At 40.5% G+C, this 22,038-nt stretch overlaps 1 protein-coding gene and 1 pseudogene across 2 annotated transcripts in view; one reads left to right on the top strand and one right to left on the bottom strand.

The window, feature by feature from the left end:
- LOC101629220 overlaps window positions 1–154 on the bottom strand; it is a 21,018-nt pseudogene extending 20,864 nt beyond the window's left edge.
- MYRIP (myosin VIIA and Rab interacting protein) overlaps window positions 7–22,038 on the top strand; it is a 219,562-nt gene continuing 197,530 nt past the window's right edge. For both annotated transcript variants that reach the window (XM_004676288.2, XM_012720627.1), the window contains exon 1: window positions 7–197. The gene's annotated coding sequence lies outside the window, so the exon portion shown is untranslated. The remainder of the gene's footprint in view (window positions 198–22,038) is intronic.

Below are 22,038 nucleotides of genomic sequence, written 5' to 3'. Positions count from 1 at the left end.
CGGCGGAGGAGCCCCCGCGGCGCTGCAGCTCAGATCTGGCGCGGCGACTGACCCGCACCCCAGTTTCCTTGCTCGCTGCCTTCTCCTCTGCGCGCGGCGCTGCGGCAGGTGCCTCAGGCATCCGGAGGCGCGGTGGCCTGAGTCGGGCCGCCATCGATGACCCGGGTCACGGACCTACTCCAGCCTGGCCACCCCGTGTGAGTACCGTCCCCTCCCCGAGGCCGCTGTGCGCCACTCTCCTCCTCACATTGCCGCAACTTCGGGGGTGGGTGTGTGGTGGAGGTGTTTTTCACGTCCCCCCACATCCCGTGCGCGCCCTCAACCCGGGTCCCCGGCAGGCCAGTCAGCCTCAGCGGAGCGGCGCGGGGAGGCCGGTGCGGTGGTCATTGAACTTGCGAGAGGCTTGTTGCAGAGTCGGAGCCACCCCCTGCTCGGGCTGCGGGCGCTGGGGCTCGCGTTTTCCGCTCCCCACCGGCCACGTAGCGCTTGGGCTGCGGTTCGCCGCTCACCTACTACGCTACCCGCGCACGGGCGGGGCGCCTCAGACCATCTGGTAAGCGCACCGCAGCAGCCCGGGGAGGCCGCCTTGACTCTTTCAGACTCTCAATTTCTGCAAAATGGGGCTATTCAGGGACTCGTCAAGGTCACGGCCCCGCGCGCAGAATAGGAACCCGAGTAGCCGCTCCCGGCAGGGTCCTCCGACTGCCTGCCGAGGGGCGCGCTGTTGCGGGGGAGGGTGGGTCACTTAAGCTTCACCCGGGTCTACTCGTACCGTTTGTCCCTAACTCCGCTGGGTTTGGTGAGGGTGAGAGCGGATCCTAGGGGAACCTACAGAGGTTTGGGGGTTGGCCGCGGGGCACCCTGAGAGTGCGAAACGGATTCCGTGGTGGGGACCTTGGACTTGCAGCATTTGGAGCACCTCTTCTTTCCCCTGTCACCCAAGTTACTAACGTCAAGGGAGGGTAGAGAAATGTACTGAGCACTGCTTTTAAATCTCCTCTGCCCTGTTAGCTTCTTCCCAATAAGCTCTATCTGACTGCAAGTGTCCGGGGAGACTAGCAGCTCACACCAGGTTGGGCCCAGAAATCGCTCAGAGAAGCGGGTGTGCCTTAGGGGTGGGTTCCTAGCATTACCTCCCTCTGCTGATAGACATGCCACGAGTCTGGATTCATTTCTGATGCCCCCCTCTCTCTACCGGTGGTCTGGACTTATTTCACAGTTTCCCAGGGGAGGGTGGAGTCTCACCCAGTGTTTGTAAATGTTGCTGATGGGAATCCTTTCCTCCAGATCCTTTGAGGTGATTCCTGTGGGACTGTGGGCGGTGTCCAGGGGCTTTGGGCTGGAGAGAGTGTCTCCCTTCCTCTTTTGACATTCTCTGCAGCTCCTCCTTCTCAGCCTCCCCCATCCCAACGCAGCGGAGAGATGACTGCTTAGTTTTGTGTGTCTGAGAAATACATTTCATCTCGACTTTTTCACCTATAAAATGGAAAAAAAAAATCCCGCCTTTTAGTCTTCCCATGACAGCTAGGACATGCCAGATGTGAAAGTATAAAGAAGATGATCCAAGAGGATTTGCAGCAGTGGGTGGGAATAGAAATGGTTTAAAGAATATTTACAGCAGTGTCTCGAAACCTATTCACAGTTGTAAAAATCCACCCCTCTGGAGAAATTTAGCTTGCTATGACTTTGAAAAAACCACTTTTCCAGCTTCCTGTTCAAGTACCTTGCATGGTCATCACCACCCTCCCCCCATTTGTGATGTACCCCTGTGGGTGGGAAGTTTGCTGTCTCTGTGGGACTGGGGGTTGTCTTTGTGGAGCTGAGGCTTGTCTCTGGTGGGGTGGGAGAGCAGTGTCAATGCGTAAGAGTTTTCTGTGTGAGGTGCAAGATTGTTTGTAGAAGAGGTGTGCATCTCTTTGTGGCAAGATTTCTTTGTGGTCTAGGTTTTCTGTGTGAAAGGGGAGGGAGAATTGCCTCCTCCAGGGTCTTCCACCCGTCTCCTTCCTCCAGCCCAGACAGACGGAAGGAGGGCTTATCTGTGGCAGTAAAATACCTCATAAAGAACTTAGTAGCCCTCTATTTTTGCCTTTGTGTTTATAATCTGCATAGTGTTTGTCTCAAAGGCAAATTAAGGAAAGATGACTTATCAGATCTTTGTTTTGAAATTACGTTGAAGTGTAACAATCACAGAAAAGTGCACAGGTCTGAAGTGTACATTCAGCAAATTCTTACAAACCAAACACACATGTGAAACTAGTGCTCAGGTTAAGCTCTACCCCCTAAGGATAGTCATCACACTACTTAGTTTTGTCAGGGGTTTTATTTTTATTACTATTATTATTCATCATTTGTGTCACAAAGCTAAAACAAAACTACTTGATGATTTTCTACTTCCCTTCTTTAGGAATGCAAACCAAAGGTAGTTTACCTTACTTAGTGTTAAGTTCAGACCTATGCCAGTCCAGAAAGATAGAAGGGAGAATATGGCCTTTTCAAAAATAATTATTTTTTGTGTAGAAGGACTGGTGGGATGTGCTAGAGGTGTGGGGGGCTAGAGGATTCACCAGAGACAGAGTGGGAAACAGAACAGGTGGATCCACTGAAATACACTGCTGAGGGGAGCAGTGAGAGAGATAGGAGAGGTCTGCTACACCACATGTGGGTCACCTCCCTGGCCAGAGATGGAGGCTCTGGAGGTGATACTGCTGAAACTTAACCCGTAAGCCACCAGGAAGGCCTTAATCTGGGTGGAGAATGAGCTGATTGTCCCTACCACAGCCTGATGATGAGTTCTTGGGTGTCTGACAAGCTGGTCCCCCATATAGCAGCTTGTACACTGATAAATGGAGATCCACTTATTCACAGAATGTATTTAAATAATGCAAACTTGAAATTGTATGATATCAAAATACAAATGAGTAGATGAATAAATTGGAAATGTTTTGAGTTCCTTCAAGTTAAAAATTGGTGGAGAACCACAGAATTTCAAAGTTGAGTGAGTTATAAACAATTAGTTCTGTTGCCACATGGTGGCATCACATTTGCTGGCCCCACTATTCATTCTCAAGTCCTCATGAAGGGATCCAGGAATCAAATCAAACAATTCCATGCCCCCCAAAGTGATTTACAAACACTGTGATTGTTACAGTGTGTGCCAGGCAGGTGCTATGAAATCCATGGATAGAATTCTATTCCAGGTGGTGTTCAGACTGTTACTTCTCTTTAGCAATATGGAGCTGAGGTATATCCTTGAAAATTTAGAGGGTCAACTGATAAGCCAGTTTTGGTGTGCTATGATGACCCTTTTGGTCTCATCCTACAGCAAATCCCCCAAAAGAATGAGAGAAAGGCTTCTCTGTTTTCACAGTGCACTCTCCAAGGTGAACTGGGGAGAATAACCAGAACTAGGGGCAGCCAGATTGCTGCTGACATGCCTATGTATTCTACAATGTGGCTGTCATCAAGGGGAACCCCTGGGATGTGGTGTTGTATCCAGCTGGGTAGAGGGTGGTTCCACTCACCCTCTCTCCTTCCTCTTTCATGTCTATCATCTTTCCCTTTTTTATCTCATAGTGGCAGAGATGCTGTTGAGTTGGTTATAGTTTTCTAGTATGCCTATGTTTGCTAAAATTTTTAAGTACATGCAATGTGCTGTACTCTATCTACCCATTTATCTAATATTTGTGAGGTGCTGGACACTGTATATCTATCTGTCCAGCCATACAATAGTCATTATAAGAGGAGGGTGGCTTTCCCATTTTATAGGTGAAGGTACTGAATATTAAGCATTGAATATTAGGCATTGAAGGTAATGAAGGTACCTTGAATATTAAGCATTACTTCTAATTGCCATAAATAGAAAATCCTGTCCTAAGGAAGAGGCAGTGAAAGATAAGAATTTGGGTTTGTGTTACGCAGCCTGTAACACTGGACTGAATGTGTACCCATTGAATAAAATGTCTCATTAAAAATTTTTTTAAAAAGATTTATTTATGCATACCAGAACTGGGGTATGCACCAGAGGTGTGCATGTGGTGAGAAGGATTCACCAGACACAGAGTGGGGAGCAGAACAAGGAGAGTATTGAAATATACAGCAGGCAAGACAGGAGAGGTCAGTCAGTTCCCTGATCGGGGGTCAAACTTGTGCTACCATGGCTGTGAATTGCTTCATAGTGCTGCAACTTAGCCTCTTGCCCACCAGGGAGGCCCTCACTTAACATTTTTATGTCAATAGAGATGTGTGATTTATTTTTCCATTCAATGTTGGTTTAATTGTGGAGCTAGTTAGTTCATTTTAGTATAGTATTTCTTTGCTTTATATATCAGAGTTTAAATATTTCCCAATGATGGGCAGTACAATGTTTTTGCCTTTTGCAATTGTAAAAAATATTACAGGGAATATCGTTGGAAAGATTTTGTAAAAATGTACATAATTAGGTTATAAGATAAGATTACCTCAACATCTGTCCCTTACTTCAACTCCACTGCATTTTGCAAGCTGCACTTTGAAGTGCTTATATCTTTTTAGATACCCAAAACTCTAGCACTGTGCTGGAGTTACTTGTACCTCAAATCTCCTACTGTGCCTGCTATTAGTTAGATGTTTCACTTTTGGCTAATCTGATAATCATGGAGTGCATTTCACTACTCTTTCACTTTACATTTTTCTTAATCTTCAAGTTTCCCATGCAATCTAATTTTTTTAGTGAATAAAGCTTCCAGGCCATTTAAACCTTGAAATTTTTATCTCTGTATTATGTGAAGCGGCCTCTCATTGTTTTACATATTTCATTGTCATTTACTAGTTAACTCTTTTCTCATTTATTTTATTGCCATCTCAGTCATATACCAGTTTCCGTTATAGTTTTGCTTCTGCTTCTTAATTCTGTTCAATTCTACTCATCTCTGTGATTTCTGAATTGTGATGGCATTTCATTTAATTATTATAGCTTTAAAGTAAATAATTTCTACAAAATTGTCTTGTCTATTTTTGATCCTTTAGGCTTTGTCATAAATTTTAGGATCTATCTAATACCCCTTCCTATGAAAAATGCTCTTATCAAAATTTGGTAGAATATCAAATCAAATGCATGTTCTTGTTTCTTTTCCATCAAATATTGTGCTAATCAAAACTTTCCATTTCCTGTTGTTTACAGTGAAATTTTGCTCCCCATTTTAAATGGCTCTTCTTTACCCTTGAATAATAAGGATTTTGTGAATATAATTTTTTAAACACAAGCAATCCCTTTTTTAAAACTCAACCACATATGCACAGTGTTAATGCCAATGCTTATTCTTGTCATTATTTTTATCCTCCTAAAAAAACATTTCATCTCTGTACCATAATTTATTCAACAAAATCATTTTTAAAAAACATTAATTACTTTATACTTTTTTTTTTTTAAAGATTTATTTATTTGTACATACAGAACTGGGGTACAGGCCAGAGGCTCAGGGGCGGCGAGAGGCTTCACCAGAGACAGAGTGGGGAGCAGAACAGGCAGATCGATGAAGTACACTGCTGAGGGGAGCAGCGGGCGGGTCAGGAGAGGTCTGACACGCCATGTGGTCACTTCCGGGGTAGGCGAGAATTGAACTCATGCGGAAGTGGCTTTAGATTCTCAGTGCTGTGCTTTAACCCGCTGCGCCACCAGGGAGGGCCTACTTTATACTTTTTATTATTACTTTATCTTTGTCTAAATCTTTATTTACTGAGGATGAATTGCTTTGTCAAAATTTATTTTTCTTTACATTTTTGGTAAAGATTGCCAAATAACCCTCCAGGAAAGTATAAATTAATTTTGCTTATATATGAGAATGCCAGATCGGTATGCCTTGCCAGAAATTAATAGGATTATTCACCAAGATTGCCAGTTTCATAAGCAAAGGGAAAAAAACAGAATCTTGTTTTTTACTTTGCTTTACTTTTCTAATGAGCTGAACATATATTCATGTTTTATTAGCCCTTCATAGCAGACTTCACTATAGTTTTCCATAGGCTGTGTTCTCTTTTACCTCTGTAAAAGGAAATTGAACTTATCACTCGGTGTCTTTGAGCAAACTATCAGATTGCTTTATACAGATTGTGTTCATATCTTTAACTGCTAAATATCATTCCATGAGATGAAAATGCTGCATTTTATTAATCTGTTCTCTATAATGGACTTTAGATTACTTTTGCTTTTGGGAGGGGGGACTATCACCTAGATATATGCAAACATCCTTGAAATGTCTTTATGCACACATGGAAGAAATTCTTGAGATTGCAAGCCTAGAAATGTGATTGCAGGGTCCTATTTTTATGTAAATGTACACTTTAACAATAGAGTACCAAATTGTTTCCCAAGGTGGCTATACTCATTTGAACTTCCATAACAGTGTGTTCAGGTATTATCTGCCACATTAAGGAAAAAGTAATATTTAGAGAAGGAAGAATGTGCTATAAGGGAAAAAGTATATATACATGTATGTTTTGTTTAGAAATAATCTAAAATTTATTTAGAAAGCTCTGAAGTTTTTGACCTTTAAATGATTGTATATAAATAGAAAACCTCAATGATTGCATATCAGTACAGGTAGTAAACATCAAGTAAAGATTTACTCAGCTTAGGGGAATTGGTAAGAGTTGGAGTAAAAGGCTGGCTTTTGTGCCATTGTTCAGGGCAAGTAGGGCAAGAAGGGGAGCCCCTGTGAAGGAGAACAGAAGGCTTCTCTGCCCAGCTCTGTGCCCTACCCCATGTGTGTTCCACCACACAAAGCTGCTTATTTCCATCATTTCTTCTTTTAAAATTTAGAAGAGGTTATTTGAGGTAATTCTGAAGTATGCTGTATCATTTACACCCTAATGTGAATGAATTGATGGGATCAGTTGCTAGTGACAGGAAGACTAGAACATGAGGGAACCAGCAGAAGGTTATTGGGAAAGAGGCTGGAAGGTGGCCGTGGTTGGGGGACAGGCAGGACAATTTACTTGGAGAAGCCTCACCGCTTCAGACTAACTTTAAGAATCAATTCTGTATTTATGTAAGGAGAGAAGAAAGTGCTTTACGGTAGGTGCCCAGATGCTGTTAGAAATTGCTTTTGGTTTTGGATTCAGCCATGCGTTACTTCTCCCATTACCTCCCCTAGGTAATTATGAGTTAAATTTTTAGGGTATAAATTTATATGTCATTAGCTGGGGAAAGAAAACCACTTTCTGGAAAGTCATTGTATGGCTATGATATATAGTGTAAAATGATATATAGTGTAATCTATCACTGATGTGATAGATAGGTGATCCACAGCGGGGATGCAAAGTTCCGTTCTGTGGGCTGACAAGTTCATCTCACTGAGCCGACACTTGGGAAAGGAACATAGACACAGGAGGAAGGACAGGTACCCAAGGACAGAGATGCCGTGGCCTTGGAACTAATGTGGCTATTTGCCAAAGTCTCCAAATGATCTTCTGACACTGAATTGTGGTGTGTCAGCAGCTGTCTCCCACTATACTTCTTCCTTTTGATATGAAATATAACTAAAGTATGCAGGGTCATTTTCTAGGCTTGGAAGCCTTCCTATTAGGGCCCTTTTGGAATAGCTGAAGAAAAGGAAAATGATCTGAGTCTCTTTAAATTATGGCTTTTTTTTTTTTTTTTGGAAGATAGCCCACTGTATAAGCTGTACTTTCAGCTCCAAACCAAATCTTTTCTTAACCTCCTCTTGAAAATGCTTGTCTCAAGCACCATTTCATTCTATCTGTGTAGCTCCAGCCTCAGAAAACATGGCAGGTGCTGTTTTTGTGTTTGTGTATAGAAAAGTGGTTTTATTGCTTTGCTTTTTTTTTGAAAAATGATTTGTCATTTTTCATCTTCATTGATTTCCTGGGATGACATGTAAGCAGAGTATTAGAGATTAACCTCCTACTTTATGTGTAATTAGAAGAAAAATTAAAAATATTGTTTTCACTTCTTAAAGTCTTTTAGAAACCTATCAGTCAAAATTTTAGCTCCATGGTCCAATAAATGTCAGGTAACTTGCAGGACTGCAGATCTTGTGACTGGTCTGAGCCCTAATGCTGCCAAGGTCCTTAGAGGTTCCTTCTGTGTTCCCAGTTTTTAATCATTTCTCCTTTAGCTTCCAGGTACCTGATGCTTGCTTTTCCCATTGCCACCACCCCAACTTTCTGCCTCAGATTGCTGCTGCAGTCAGATGGCAATGCAATGTCTATTCTTTGTTCTCTTGCATTTAAATGATTTACTCATTAACCCCAGCCTTTCTTCTTCCTTATATACACATTTTATATAGTAAATTTCTATCCAACCATTGCTGTAACAACGTTTGAGGCCCACATTTTTGATATATAGTCTCTTTGTTCACATGTAGGTTTTTTTTTTTTTTCTTTAAGATTCATTTATTTATGCACACAGAACTAGGGTAGAGGCCAGAGGTGCAGGGGCGGTGAGAGGCTTCACAAGAGCCAGAGTGGGGAGCAGAACAGGCCAGTCGTAGAAGTACACTGTTGAGGGGAGCAGCAGCAGGTCAAGAGAGGTCTGTCATGCCAGGTGGTCATCTCCAGGGCAGGGATCCAACTCATGCTGAAGTGACTTTAGCATCTTAGTGCAGTGCTTTAACCTGCTGCACCACCAGGGAGGGCCCACTTGTAGCTTTTTATATCTTCATTGAGTTTTCTCCTTTGACTTTTTCCTGATCTTTTATTTGTTTAATATACAGACCATTTTAAGCAATTTTTTCCTATTTTTAATATACAGTGATTGATTATAGAATGTGGTCTACATGACTTCTGTACATTGAAATTTGTGGAGACTTGTTTTTGGCCTGGTAGATAGTTTTCACAAATGTTCCATGTTTTCTTAAAAGAAAAATATTGATTGCAGTGATCCATGTATGTTCACTAGCTTATGATCGTTAATACCATTAGTAAAATCTTCTATCTTCCATTCTCATTTTGTGCAGCATGGTTAATCAGTCATTGAGGGAGAAATACATTGAGGTAAATTTATCAATTGCATTTTGTGCTTTCAATTTTTGCTTTGTATATTTTGAAGCAATATGTATTGAGGACATTCTGGCTTAGTATTTTTCCTGATCAACTGATTGTGTATCATTATGAAACAACACCTTTAATCTCTAGTAATGCCTTTTGTTTTTAAGTCTGTTTTTAACAGATCTATGCCGGCATTTGCCTGTCTTATAATTTTCTCAGGCTGTCATTGTTAGTGGTTGTAAATATTTTTATTTTACTTGTGAAACTATTGCGGATAGCATAAAGCCCCCCTTTTTTTAAACTTGTAAACTTTTACCCTTTTACTTTGTTCTCTTCATTGCCCCACTTTGTGTGTGTGGTTACTCTATTTAATAGCTTTTTGTATTAATTTAGTTCCCTCCTTCTATACTACACTATATTTTCCTCTTTCATTTATTCAAAAATTTTTGCAATCCATTTTGATTTCCAAGTATTTATTATATTAAGTTTAGCATCAATATTTACCTAAGCAAGATCCTAAATCAGCATCATTTCTTTCCTCCTGAACAATTCAAAGACTTTACACTTAACTCTGATCACTCTAACAAAATTTACATGCTAACTTGTTTAGTATTTTAGTCAGATTTAAAAGAATCCTGTCTGTGTATTATTTCTTTTTCCATGTGCTGTGTAATTTTTGATATTCTACTCTCTTCTAGCTTCCATTGTTGCATTTTACAAATTCAGCTAACAGTGTGATTATTATTATTATTATTATTTTTTTTTAATAGGAATTTGTCTTTTCTTCCCGGTTGATTTTCATCCCTCTCTGGGCTTTTGTTCTGAGATTCAGTACAATGTATGCATTAATGGGGTTCTTTTTAATTACACCACTCAAGATTCACTGGGCTTCTTAAATGTAAAAACTGATGTCTAATCAGTGTTCTGGAAAATTCTTTGCTGTTATTTATTTGAAATTGCTTTTCCATTCTCTACTGTTTTCTTCTGAGACTATCAGAAGCATGTTGGCCTTTCTTCCTATATCCTCTGTATTTTTTGACCTTTCTCCCATGTTTAGCTTCCCTTCTTAGCACTGCATTCTGGCCTGCTATTTCAGCTCTGTCTGCCAAGTCACTGGTCTCTTTTCTGTTCTGTGTTTCCATTTTATTTTTTTAATCTGCTGAGTTTTTATTAACCTTTTCACATATATGAACATTCTTGTAGTTTCTTGTTCATTTAATTATATTTTAATAAACTTATTTTCTTAAGCATATCAAGCATACTTATTTGAGATTTTACATAAAATAACCCTATTATTAACAGGAAATTAGCAATTGGAGAAGACTGACCAGGCAGTCTACTTCTAATGTTCTTTATTAATGTAGAATGAAGTCGGAGAACTTACACACAGTTATATTGGGGTCAAACAATGAAATTCAGATCTCCCCTGTTCAAAATTTCTACCCGCTCCCCATCATAAGGACAAGAGGAGTTTGTGAGCTTGAGTAACACTGGGATTCCTAGGATCCTGTCTCCTCATTAAGAGTCAAAGCATCCCCTGACCCCTTGGAATAAATCTCAACAAAGGTCTAGAGGGTTTAGCCCCTCACACTGGGGTAAAAATCATGCCTACTCTGACCATCTACCCTCCACTGACTGGATCAAGAGGAAGCTTGGAAACCCATCCCTTTTATCCGCTTATGGTCCCATTCCAATCTGCCTCGATTGAACCAAGGCTAACGCCATCATGCTCTTTACTCCTGCACGCCATCTTCCATCCCCAACGCCACTTGGCTCAGTTTGTCATATTAGCTCCAGGCTCTCTGACTTATCCAGCACTACTCCTGCTACAGTCCTGACAATTTCACTGTACAGAATAGAGGATGCTTCCACCATCCGACTTCTCAGTTCTTTCACCCCCTTTGCTCTGTTTTCTGTCCTCCTTTCTGTCCTGTCATTCTTGTCACAGTTGTAGATAGACACTTTCATTTCCAGAAACTGCCAGCCTTCCTGATCTCTTTCATGAGTGATGTTCTCTGAATACCAACATTCATCGTCCAATCCTTTCTAATTTTATCAGTTCTTCAATGCTTCCAACTTCCAATCTAACATCCCTCACACTTGAAGTCCTCTCCTACATTTTCCAGGTAATATTTAACAATCTACCCTATAACTAACTCTTTGAGTACACTGTCAGTTCACATATCCTTTTAGGGCAACATCCTCAAATTTTAGTTTCTGCCTCCTACTCCCGGCCTCACTTGTGTGGCCGAATATGGCTAAATGAAACCTCAGTAACTGGCTGGTCCCACGGGACTGTGTACATCCTTAATGCTGCCTGGCATTTCCTTTGTCCTGGCTTTCTTCTATTCTTTTAATTGATCATATTTTCTGACAACCTCTCAGATTTCTACACCTCTTCTCTATCCACTCTAACATAGCACCCCTGCTTCCACCTTCACTGAGAAAACTAACGCCACCAGGAGGGAACTTCTGCAAACCTGCTCTACCTCCTGCCACCTTGCCACACACTCTGCCTTCTGTTCTGTGACCAAACATGAAATATGTGTTCTTGTATCTAAAGTCAGCTCCTTCACTTCCCAGCCCTGGAGCCCACCTTCTTGAATACTCAAGGCTATCACTCCAATAATTCTTCTTCCTGCCGTTGGCATTGTTAGGTTTCTTCTCTTTACCACATCATTCTCATACGCTTGTAAACATGTCACCTTTCCCCTCTTGGAAATACTCTTCAGTTCACTTCTGCTGCTTGCTGTGGTTCCATTTCTCTGCTTTCCAGTATATAGAAACTGCTGAAAAGAGTTGTCTTTTTTTCCTGTAAATCTGCTGCTCCCATTCTCTATTAAGCTTCAGACTATGCATCCTCTCCCCATTTTCATCCACTTTCATAAGAACCTATCAAGATTACTGATGACCACTCATTTCTCAGGTAGGAATTATCTCGAAATACAGTTAGCAGCACAACAGGCTTCATTTTTAAAAATACTCTTAAAATTGGAGTTCAATGAGGAAGCAAAGATCTATATTTAAGGTAAAACAGGAACCCCCAATGAGTCTGCTCAAATAAAACAGTTTGTACCTAAGTCAGACCCTTCATTTCCCCTGTTGTCATCTCTTTCAATTTTGCCCATTTGAGTAGTTTCACTCTCCAGCGGTTGCCTTCACAGAGATGCCATAGAATGTGCCTCACCCTGAACATGCTTAGTGAAACCTAATCATCTCAAGCCTGGGAATCTAACCTAAAGTGAAGAAATCCTTAATGCACAAAGATGTTTATCATTTATTCTCTATGCAGGGGTCCAAAATTAGAATCTACCCACATGTAATACACTAGGAGCAGGTCAGAAAATATCTCTACCTGGTACAATATAATGCCACCATCATGAAGACTGATGTTTAATTGATGGTGCTAACATGGAAAATATACTGAAGATGAAGTGAAAAAAGATATATACTTTTGTGTATCATAAGATAAAACAGCAATAGCACCTACAAAGAGAGGAGGGAATGAGATATAAATGAGCAGTGTGTCGGTAGTTGCATTTGATTGATGGGGACAAGTGATTTTTCTCTTGGTGTTATCATTCATTATGTTTAAATTTTCTTAAATGGGGTTTATTTTTTAGATAGTGAATATCACACAGAGACATTCAGGCTCTGTTTTTTTGAATTTAAAATTAATGGGCAAATATAGCACATTCCATTGGACAAATTATGAAACACATACATTATGTTGTTTTTTTTTTTTTAAAGATTTATTTATTCGTGCATACAGAACTGGGGTACAGGCCGGAGGCTCAGGGGCGGCGAGAGGCTTCACCAGAGACAGGGTGGGGAGCAGAACAGGCAGATCGATGAAGCACACTGCTGAGGGGAGCAGCGGGTGGGTCAGGAGAGGTCTGCCATACCATGTGGTCACCTCCGGGGCAGGCGGGAATCGAACTCATGCGGAAGCGGCCTTAGATTCTCAGTGCTGTGCTTTAACCCGCTGCGCCACCAGGGAGGGCCACATTATGTTTTTATTATGTTATCTTTTAAGTTTGAGGGGAACATATGAAAATTTATTTTTCATTTTTATCCAAATTGTTTCAGTATCCTTGAGCATTAATATTCAGTACAAAACTACTTTCTTGGCCTCTGTAGTCCCTATCAAATTGCAGAACCCATTTCATTTAAAGTAAACTTGCCACTGTTTTGGTTAACTCATGCTTAAAAGTTCTGTAATCTTGTCTGTAGAATTTTGTAACACACCTTTAATTATCCTTGAAGTAGCAAATGTTAGTTAAAGTGTGTGCTACCAAACCTCCTGCTGATGGAAGATGTATTACTGCAGGGTAGCTGGTTTGAGAAACCCTCCATGGATCAGGCTAATGCTAAAGATCATTAAACAATTTCCCTCCTGTCATGGTACTGACTTGGACATTTTTCTCATTTGCCTAAAGCAACTTTATTCTTCTTTTGGTTATCTATCCAATAGGATATTATCCAGGATCCAGGATTTATAATGTTATTGCTTATATATCTCTGAATATAGCCACAGTTTGAAAGAGCTAGCTGAGCACAATGTTTTATTAGGAGCTTTTCTATTTGAAACTGTTTTCCTTTTGAAAATGTACACTCCAGCCCAGTTCAAACATTTACTTCAACTTCCACTATATTGAGGTTTCAAAAAGAAAGAAATAAAGAACTTAGATTATTAAAGAAGCCATACCATTTAAGAAAGATCAGGTCAGAGAGATGTTTTTGGAAATCGTTGGGTCCAGAGGTAAAAAATAGGTGGAACAAAAGTCATCTGTAAATCATTCTACCATTTTACCAGATGATGTGGATTATTGGTGAGGCTGATGAATTCCATGGGCATGACACCGTGGTGAACCTTCTGTTGCTGTAAACTGAGTATCAGTCATAGTATAGTGGTGGTGGTGAGGAATGATGACAGTGACATAGGTACCTCCAAGTATGATCTTGTGATTTATAAGAAATACATACTTGGTCATGAAGATTGCTAAAATATATTTCTCATTTATCGATAGGCTTCATCCACAGTTCTTGAATCACAGTTTCCAAAAGACTGAATTTTCTAAGTGTTGAGAGTGGTTAAGGGTGTCTTTATTATATAAATAAGGTGACTTTTGGAAGTTAGTTACCAGTGAAGCCAATTCTGTGATTAGAATTGTGACATCAAGGGACATCAGACCTCCAGGGAGGACGTAAAGGAAGGGGCTGGAGATTGAGTTCACTTGCCAATGGCCAATATATTAATCAAGCATGTATGAGTAACAGAGCCTTCATAAAAGCCCATATCTTGCCTTATTTATCTCTTCTGTCTAGCTGCATATGAGTTATATCCTTTGCAATAAAGTGATCTAATGAGTAAATGGGTTTCTTTGTTATTCTGTAAGCTATTTTAGTAGATTAATCAAAGCCGAGGAGGTCATAAGAGATTTAGTCAGTCAGAAGTCCAGGTAATAATCTAGACTTTCAACTGGCGTTTAAGGAAAAGGGCTGATTAAACTCTTATCCTGTGGAATTTGATGTTCTCTCTAGCCAGATAGTGTCAAAATTGAATTCTCAGTCACCCTGCTGGTGTCCAAGATTTGCCATTGATGTGGAGAAGCCTCCACACACACCCAGGCTACAAGTGTGTTCAGGGCCCTTTTTAGCAAGTGATGGTTAAAGGTACAGGCAGGAGCATGCTTGGAAGAGATGGCAAAACTATTCCAGGGAAGAATCACTATTCCTGCCATGACAGAAGAGGTCTAGTGTAACGTTTGTTGTTAACTTATCTCCTCCCCAAGACATCAGTGAGAGGGGCTCAGCACTGGTGCCAGCTGTTAGACAATAGATCCTCAACATTGGTCTTAGTCAAATTAGGTCTACAAAGAGGAAATCTATGAGTTTGAACCCAAGTATAGCCGTGTTTTTGAGTCTATGGGGCCATAGTGTTGGGTTCTCCTGGGATGTCTGTTTTATACGAGGACTCAATGAATAGAAGAAGAGTCTCCCTTATCTCCCCAGGTATCATCTCCTCCACTTCATTACTGAGAGATTCCATTCATATTGTGCTCCTTTGAGAGGTCCATCATCCACACATCAGATGTCCTGACACTGATGTCTCTGTTCAGTTCTTTCCTATCCTACCATACTGTTAGCTACAGTCCACATATTGATATAGGTCTGTTCTTCCAGATGTCTCTCAGTCTGGACAGTGTGGAAAATCAATATCCTTGAAATCTTGCCAACCCGAAGGATTACTCTTCATTACTATCTTTCAAAGTTACCCCCCAGGGGGTTTTTTATGCTACAGCTGTCCACTTCCTGTTGGTGTCAGTGATATCTCACACAATCATCCACAGATTAGATCTGAGCTTTGTCCTCTGTTGTTGGTTGATCATCAGGAACTTCTCATGAGAGCACAGATGTGGATTGAAGGAGAGGAGACAAAACAACAGGCATAGGTGACATGGAGTCTGAGTCACCTGCACATGCTATCAGTTTACACCTTCTGGAACTATTTGAACTTGATTTCTTACATGCCAGTTTCACTTGACAGTAGCTACCTTCTTATGAGAGACTCCAAGCTAGCTTCTTGTGTTTATAGGGTCACTTGATTTCATAGATTAATATCTGGATCTTGCTGTAAGCATGAGCTCTTTCTCAAATGGAGAAAAGTTATCTGTAAGGGGGATGGTTCTGCTCTAGCACCCATAGAAACCATTTTGGTGCTTCTCCCCAGAGGCCCTTTATGACACCTCTATTTGTTACAGATACTTTGTGTGTTTTACCATGCATAAACCAAAGGACAGAGCAGATTGCACTGGTGCCTGGACTTATTCCAGTCATTTTTTATTCTGGGCATCACTCAAACTGGTTGCTTTACAGTTTAGAGAGTAAATGGCTGATGGCAGTATACTCTTATGAGCTCCATCTTCAAAATCCAAAAAAGCCCACCAAGCTCCAAAGCTCTTTGATGACTGAAAGACTAAATGATGATTGTAATACTAACAGTACAGTGACCCTAGACTCCCTAGGATAATCCATTAGAGACACAACAGACTAAATTCTCTGGATTCATGGTCAAGAATCCAGAGAATTCATTCCATTCATGACAGAGGATAAAAAGGACTGGTTATTCCTTAATAGATATGGTCCAGGCACCAGCCCAGCCCATTGTGATAGAGCCCAGCCTGTCCACCCAGCATATATACTGGCCACCCTTTCCCTTAGAGCCATGAGAGCAATAAAGCCTGCCATTATCACTAGGCACCATCTTGAGAAGGAGGGTGGCAGGTGGGGGAAAAGCTCGGGTGTATAGTTGAACATTGAACTTTTCAGAGAGGAAAGAGTTTTAAGCAAATAGTAAACAGGCTCTTTGTTTTGTGTTATTTTCTCTGCATTCTATTCATCTTAGTGCTCTTGCATAGACTACCAGGAGGGCTTTTGCATTCCCGCCTCAGCCCTTGTTCACATCCTGTCATCCCCACAGTTACCTGAGTGATGCTGCCTCATTGCTGTGTGTTCATGCTGTAGTAGCTCACCTGTGTAGACCCCACAGTGGCTTCTGGGGTCCTTAGATGAAATCCAAGCTCTTTAACATGGCTTCATAGACTCCCTCCACAACCCTGCAGTGGTCTTATTGAGGATATGTGTGTCACCTTGCAGACCTCTGCTCCTCTGTCTCTGCTCTTCTCTCTGTTTGGATACCTGTCTAACCCATGCTCCTCCATAGAGCCCTGGCCCAGGCAGCACCAACTCTTGAAAGCCCCTCCTCTCACTCCTGCTGCCCTCACTCCTGGGGGGTGGGGGTGGGGTTGGGCAGGGCGGTTTTGTGTGTGTGTGTGTGTGTGTGTGTGTGTGTTCACGAGTGCGCGCGCGCAGTGGCTCACGGCCCAGGCTTCAGGCCACCTTACCACTGTGTGCTCTCTCTGATCATCAGCTGTCCAGGCTCTTTGCAGGGAAGGTGTGAACATAAAGGACTCACCCTGGCCCTGGGATCAAGTTTCAGAATTGTGACTAGGAAGCCCTCTGAGGTTTGCATACTAAAAATCTAGGCTCTGCAGCTTTTATTTGCTTATACTATAATTGTGGTGTTTACATATAAATTGATACTTCTAAGAAAGTACTTGGTGGTAATTTACTCTCTTTGGAAAGTAAATCTCCTATTCTCATTGCAATTAGTTGTTTTTATTCTTATATTTTGAGAATAAATGTAACAGTACATTTTAGCCTACCTTGTTTGATCACAGATTCAGAATTGATGAAGTTTGAATTAGTGAGTTTATTATGTGTATTTTTTCATGGGCTTATGTTCTTAACTATAATTATGTGGTATAGTTTCAAATGCAGTCAGCTACCAATTCTTATTTTGATGTACTTTTATTACAGACAGAAGAAATAAGTCTTTTATATAGTAGAGGGAGTAAAGAGCCTCATTATCCAGTTGAAACTGAAGAGGAAACTCTCAATGGACTTGAAAGATGTATTTTTTTTTTTTTATGGAGTGTTCATTAGCTGTCCTCTGTGTAGGGGATCACCATGAAAACATCCAAGGATGGGAATCAGACAGAAAAAAGAAAGACCCAAAAGGCAGGTGAAAGATTCCATTGTGTATAGAGGATTGCAAATCAAAACCAGGGGTATTCAGACATTGCTCTAATGTTAAGTTTGCAGAGAAACATAATACACTGTTAATACAGACCCTGGGATTTTTGTTTATTTGTTTCTTGTAAGTCCAGTTTTTGTGAATAAAACTGGAAATCTACAATCAGAATTTATAAACCAGCTCATTTATTTGCTAGTAATGTGTATTATGCTATGTATTCATGTTCTGCAGAAAAGCAGAGCCAAAAGGATCTGTGTGTGTAAGTAGAAAGAGATTTATTACAAGAAACTGATTTATTGATTATGTAGGCTGACAAATCTCAAGATCTGAAGATAAACTGGTTAGCTGGAGACTCAAGACAGTTAATGGTAGTTCCTATCTGAGTCAAAGACCTATGACCCAAGAGAACCAATGGTATAGATCCAGTTTGAAGACCTATACTCTTGAGACTTAGGAAATACCAATATTTCAGTTTGAGTACAAAGTCAGGAAGAAGGCAATATCCCAGTTTGAACACAGGGAGACAGAAAGAATCCTCCTTTATTGGGAGAGTGTAAGTCTTTTGGGTCTGTTTAGTCCTTCAATTGATTGGACAAGGCTCCCCATGTTGGGAAGAACAATGTGCTTTTTTTTTTTTTCATTTATTCATGCAAATGCTAATGTAGCCAGCAAGCTTTGAAGACACACGAAAATAATGTTTGATCAAATATCTGGGCTCCCTATGGTCCAGTCAAATTGACACATAACATTAACCATCAACGTATATGAGTTCAGAAAGTAGTGTCTCTGCGGTGATTTTAGACCCTCATTTTATCCTGAAGTGACAGTAGTGAAGACCCCCATGTGGAGCATTTACTAGGTGTGACTTGGGGTACAGAGTGCAGAAAGCAAGAGCCTGATATGCTTTGTAGCTGTTTAGAATGGGGTTTCTAAACCCCATTTCTGTTTAGAAACTTTGGCACTATTGACATTTTGGACTGTATACTGCACTGTTGTGTGGCACTGTGCTGTGCATTATAGGACATTTAGTAGCACCCTTTGGCTTCTACCTATTAGATGCCAATAGAACCTCTCCCCTTCTACCCTCCCACCCTATTGTCACAATGAAAAATGTCTAGCAACATTGCTGAATGTCTCCTGGGAAGCAATATAGTCCTTAGTTAAGAACCACGGGCTAAGACTCTAATTATTGTGTCCTCTGCCCTCCCTACCACCATCCTCCTCTATTCTCTTGCCAACTCCATGTTCAGGGTATATATGCATGGTCATCTAATTCTATCTCCAAGACTTACTGCTACCAGACACTACCAGGGAAGCCACAGAAGCAACTCACCCCATCTTTCTCTTTCTTTTTGAATACATTTCCACCAGAATCTAGTAAGTAAACAATGCAACTAATTCTCAGATGGATAGAGATAAGGAGATCTCTCTACCAATTTTCAGCTTCCTAAGAATGGAGTTGGGTTGTTTTATCAAATTGTTACAGAATGATGTGGGTACTGGGTACCAACATGTGCCTACTCTAGGGTACAACTTACAGAAACCTGATTTGGTCAAAATTTAATAGGTAGGAGCCATTTTGATGTGGACAGAATAAGCATCGTGCTTTAAGCCTCTCATAACCTCTCATAATCTCCCACCATTTAATTATTTTTCAAAGGTCTGGTTAATAATTGAAAGTTCAAATGGTAAAGATTTATAAGATAGTAAATAGGGGGTAAAAAGTCATATTATCTGAGACATGACTTCAGGATCTAGTGTATTCTGGTACTTCACCATCAAGAGAGATGAGTAAGGATTCATTCCCTCAAAGGAAGGAGGTAGAGAATTTAAAAGCCAATTTCAACCTGGATCTGACTCTACCTCTGACTTTATATTACATCAGGGAAATGTTTTATCAAGCAAAACATAATAAAATTATCTCTAATATAGGACTGGTCATCCCACCTTTCCTGTTTTTATTAGTGTTAAGTGACATTACTGACAGCACCAAGCGTGTATACGCGGTTAAACCAAAGGTTCTGATATACCTCCCCCCCCATACTCTCACCCTCAAAAACATTGAGTATCTTCTTGACTAGGCATTCAGGAAATAAAGACTAACAATGCATGATCTCAGCCCTCAGAGACCTCTTTTATAAGCAGACACTTTCAGGCCAGCACTGTGAGGTATGCCAAGGCAGAGGGCTGGGCAATAGAAAATGGAGCCATGTAGGCTGCTTATGGAAGCTTCTCTACATCTTGAACTGGAAGAACTACTTGGAAGAAGTGATGAGGATGAGACTGAAGTACACAGTGCTTGGAGGGACTGCAGGGGCTTTGCCCAGGGTGAGGACAGTGAGGCAGGGTTCCCTTGGATAGAAAGCCGTTGGAACCACAAGCCAAGCATTTTTGTCTTTTCTTGTTCCTAGAAAAGCTCTTTAGCAAAGTCCTGTCCCAACACATGACTTTACTTTGTCCTGAAAGAGGGAGGAAGGGGATTCTTGGTACAGAATGAATAACAAGTAGGGACATGGATGCCAAGAAGAGCTATATCAGGCCCTGGCTGACATCATTATTCCTTTCCACATTATTAAGTGCCATGGCACAGAAGTCACAAATGATATTTTCATTAAGCCAGAGCTAAGCCTGAGTTTCAAAATAGAGTTTTCCTCCTAGCTATAGGACTATGTTAAGTTTAATAATTTTTTCCCCTTTACTTTAGTTTCAAATTTTCTATCCATTTAAGGAAATACTTATTTAAAAGGGTATTTTCATTCAATATTTATGTCTTCCATATATTCTGAATGAAGGACACCAAAATATAAACTTGGATGCAAGTTATAAAAATAATCACTCACATTTTTCCATTGAAAACTCTAAATTCAGTCTCTATGTTTGAGCTTGATTTCAGTGGTTACTTCATCAGCCCCATGCAAACAGAGAAATTTAATAACAGAAGTTTCTTTGGATCCCAACAGTAGCTTATATTACAGCCAGTGGCATACTGATTGATAAGTTTTTCAGTGTGAAATGAATGATGCCATGTCTTCAGGTTTTCTGATCTTGATTTCTGACAAAGAATATATAAAGTTTGTATTCTAGCTGAGGATTTTATTCTCTCTAGTCTATATTCCTGTGTAGTTGAGCTGTGTCAGATCTGCTTGGAATTTACTAGGATTTAATGTCACTGGCCTTGGGACCTTCCTGTACTCTGTAGCTAGCATACAATGGAAGCCAGTGGAGAATAATCTAAGAAGCATAGACTTTTGAGGGGAGACAGATTGTACTCTGAGAACCCCCACATCACAAGATTCTAGGATATAGTGGAGATTGGCTTTAGAGATCTGACAAAGGAAAGCCTGTGGGACACCCCTATTTTGTGTTGAATTTCTGTAAAGTTACAGCTTTGAATTAAAGGTGAACTGGATATACATAGAAGGCCTGTACAGAAATGCAGCTCAGCTTGCTGGTGCAGTAGGCACTTCATAGAAACAAACATATATCTTCTCCAGAGGTCAGTAGCTTTACTGTAGGTTTTGGTTTTGTAAACCTAGCATGCATAAAAATAACTAGAAACAAAAGGTGATGAAAGGAAATCAATATAATTGAGTAGAAAAAAATGGAAAATAGAAACAGTTCTACAGAGTCTCTAGATATTTAGTTATCAGACAAATTTTAAAATTGCTGTATTATGATACAAAAGAGATAAGTTAGGCAGAAAAAACTCAGGATAACTGAAAATGAATAAAATGGACATTTAGAATAAAAAAAATGCAGTTACCCAATTTAAAAGCCTTAAATAGGGTTTAACAGCAAATTAACCATAAAGAGAAAATGAGTAAATAATAACAAAAATTTATTTCTGAGGTCAGAAAAATATCCAAGATGAGTATTTGAGGAAGTAAAGGACTAAAGTCAGAAGAGGCATAAAGAGGTTCTAACATACGTATGACTATAGTCACACACAAAAAGAGTGGAATTATTTGAAGAGAAAGTTTCCTAGATGTAAGTTTGTAATAGCTTAGATCCAAGATGCTTTATCCCAAGATGTAAACTCTCCCAAATAGAACAAAAATAGAAAGCAAAACAAACTGTAGGTACATAATACCAAAACTTATGAAAACCAAAGATAAAGCCTTAGAAGCAACCAGAGAAAAAGTGGACAGTAGGTTGCAGCTGATACTTGACTAGACTGATGGACTGTGTCTGGAGTACAGTAGAATACTGATTTTACAGCGCTAAAATAAAGCCTCAACATTTGGAACTCTAAGACCAAGAAAACATCCTTTAAAAACAAAGATGATGGCCCTCCCTGGTGGCACAGCGGGTTAAAACACAGCACTGAAAATCTAAAAGCCGCTTCCGCATGAGTTTGATTCCCGCCTACCCCGGAGGTGACCACATGGTGTGACAGACCTCTCCTGACCGGCCCGCTGCTCCCCTCAGCAGTGTACTTCGTTGATCTGCCTGTT

The sequence above is a fragment of the Condylura cristata genome, unplaced genomic scaffold (genome assembly GCF_000260355.1).
Source record: "Condylura cristata isolate star-nosed mole 26May11 unplaced genomic scaffold, ConCri1.0 scaffold00004, whole genome shotgun sequence".
Classification (NCBI taxonomy): domain Eukaryota; kingdom Metazoa; phylum Chordata; class Mammalia; order Eulipotyphla; family Talpidae; genus Condylura; species Condylura cristata.
The sequence above is the reverse complement of the archived record's forward strand: the minus strand, read 5'-3'. Positions and strand labels throughout refer to the sequence as shown.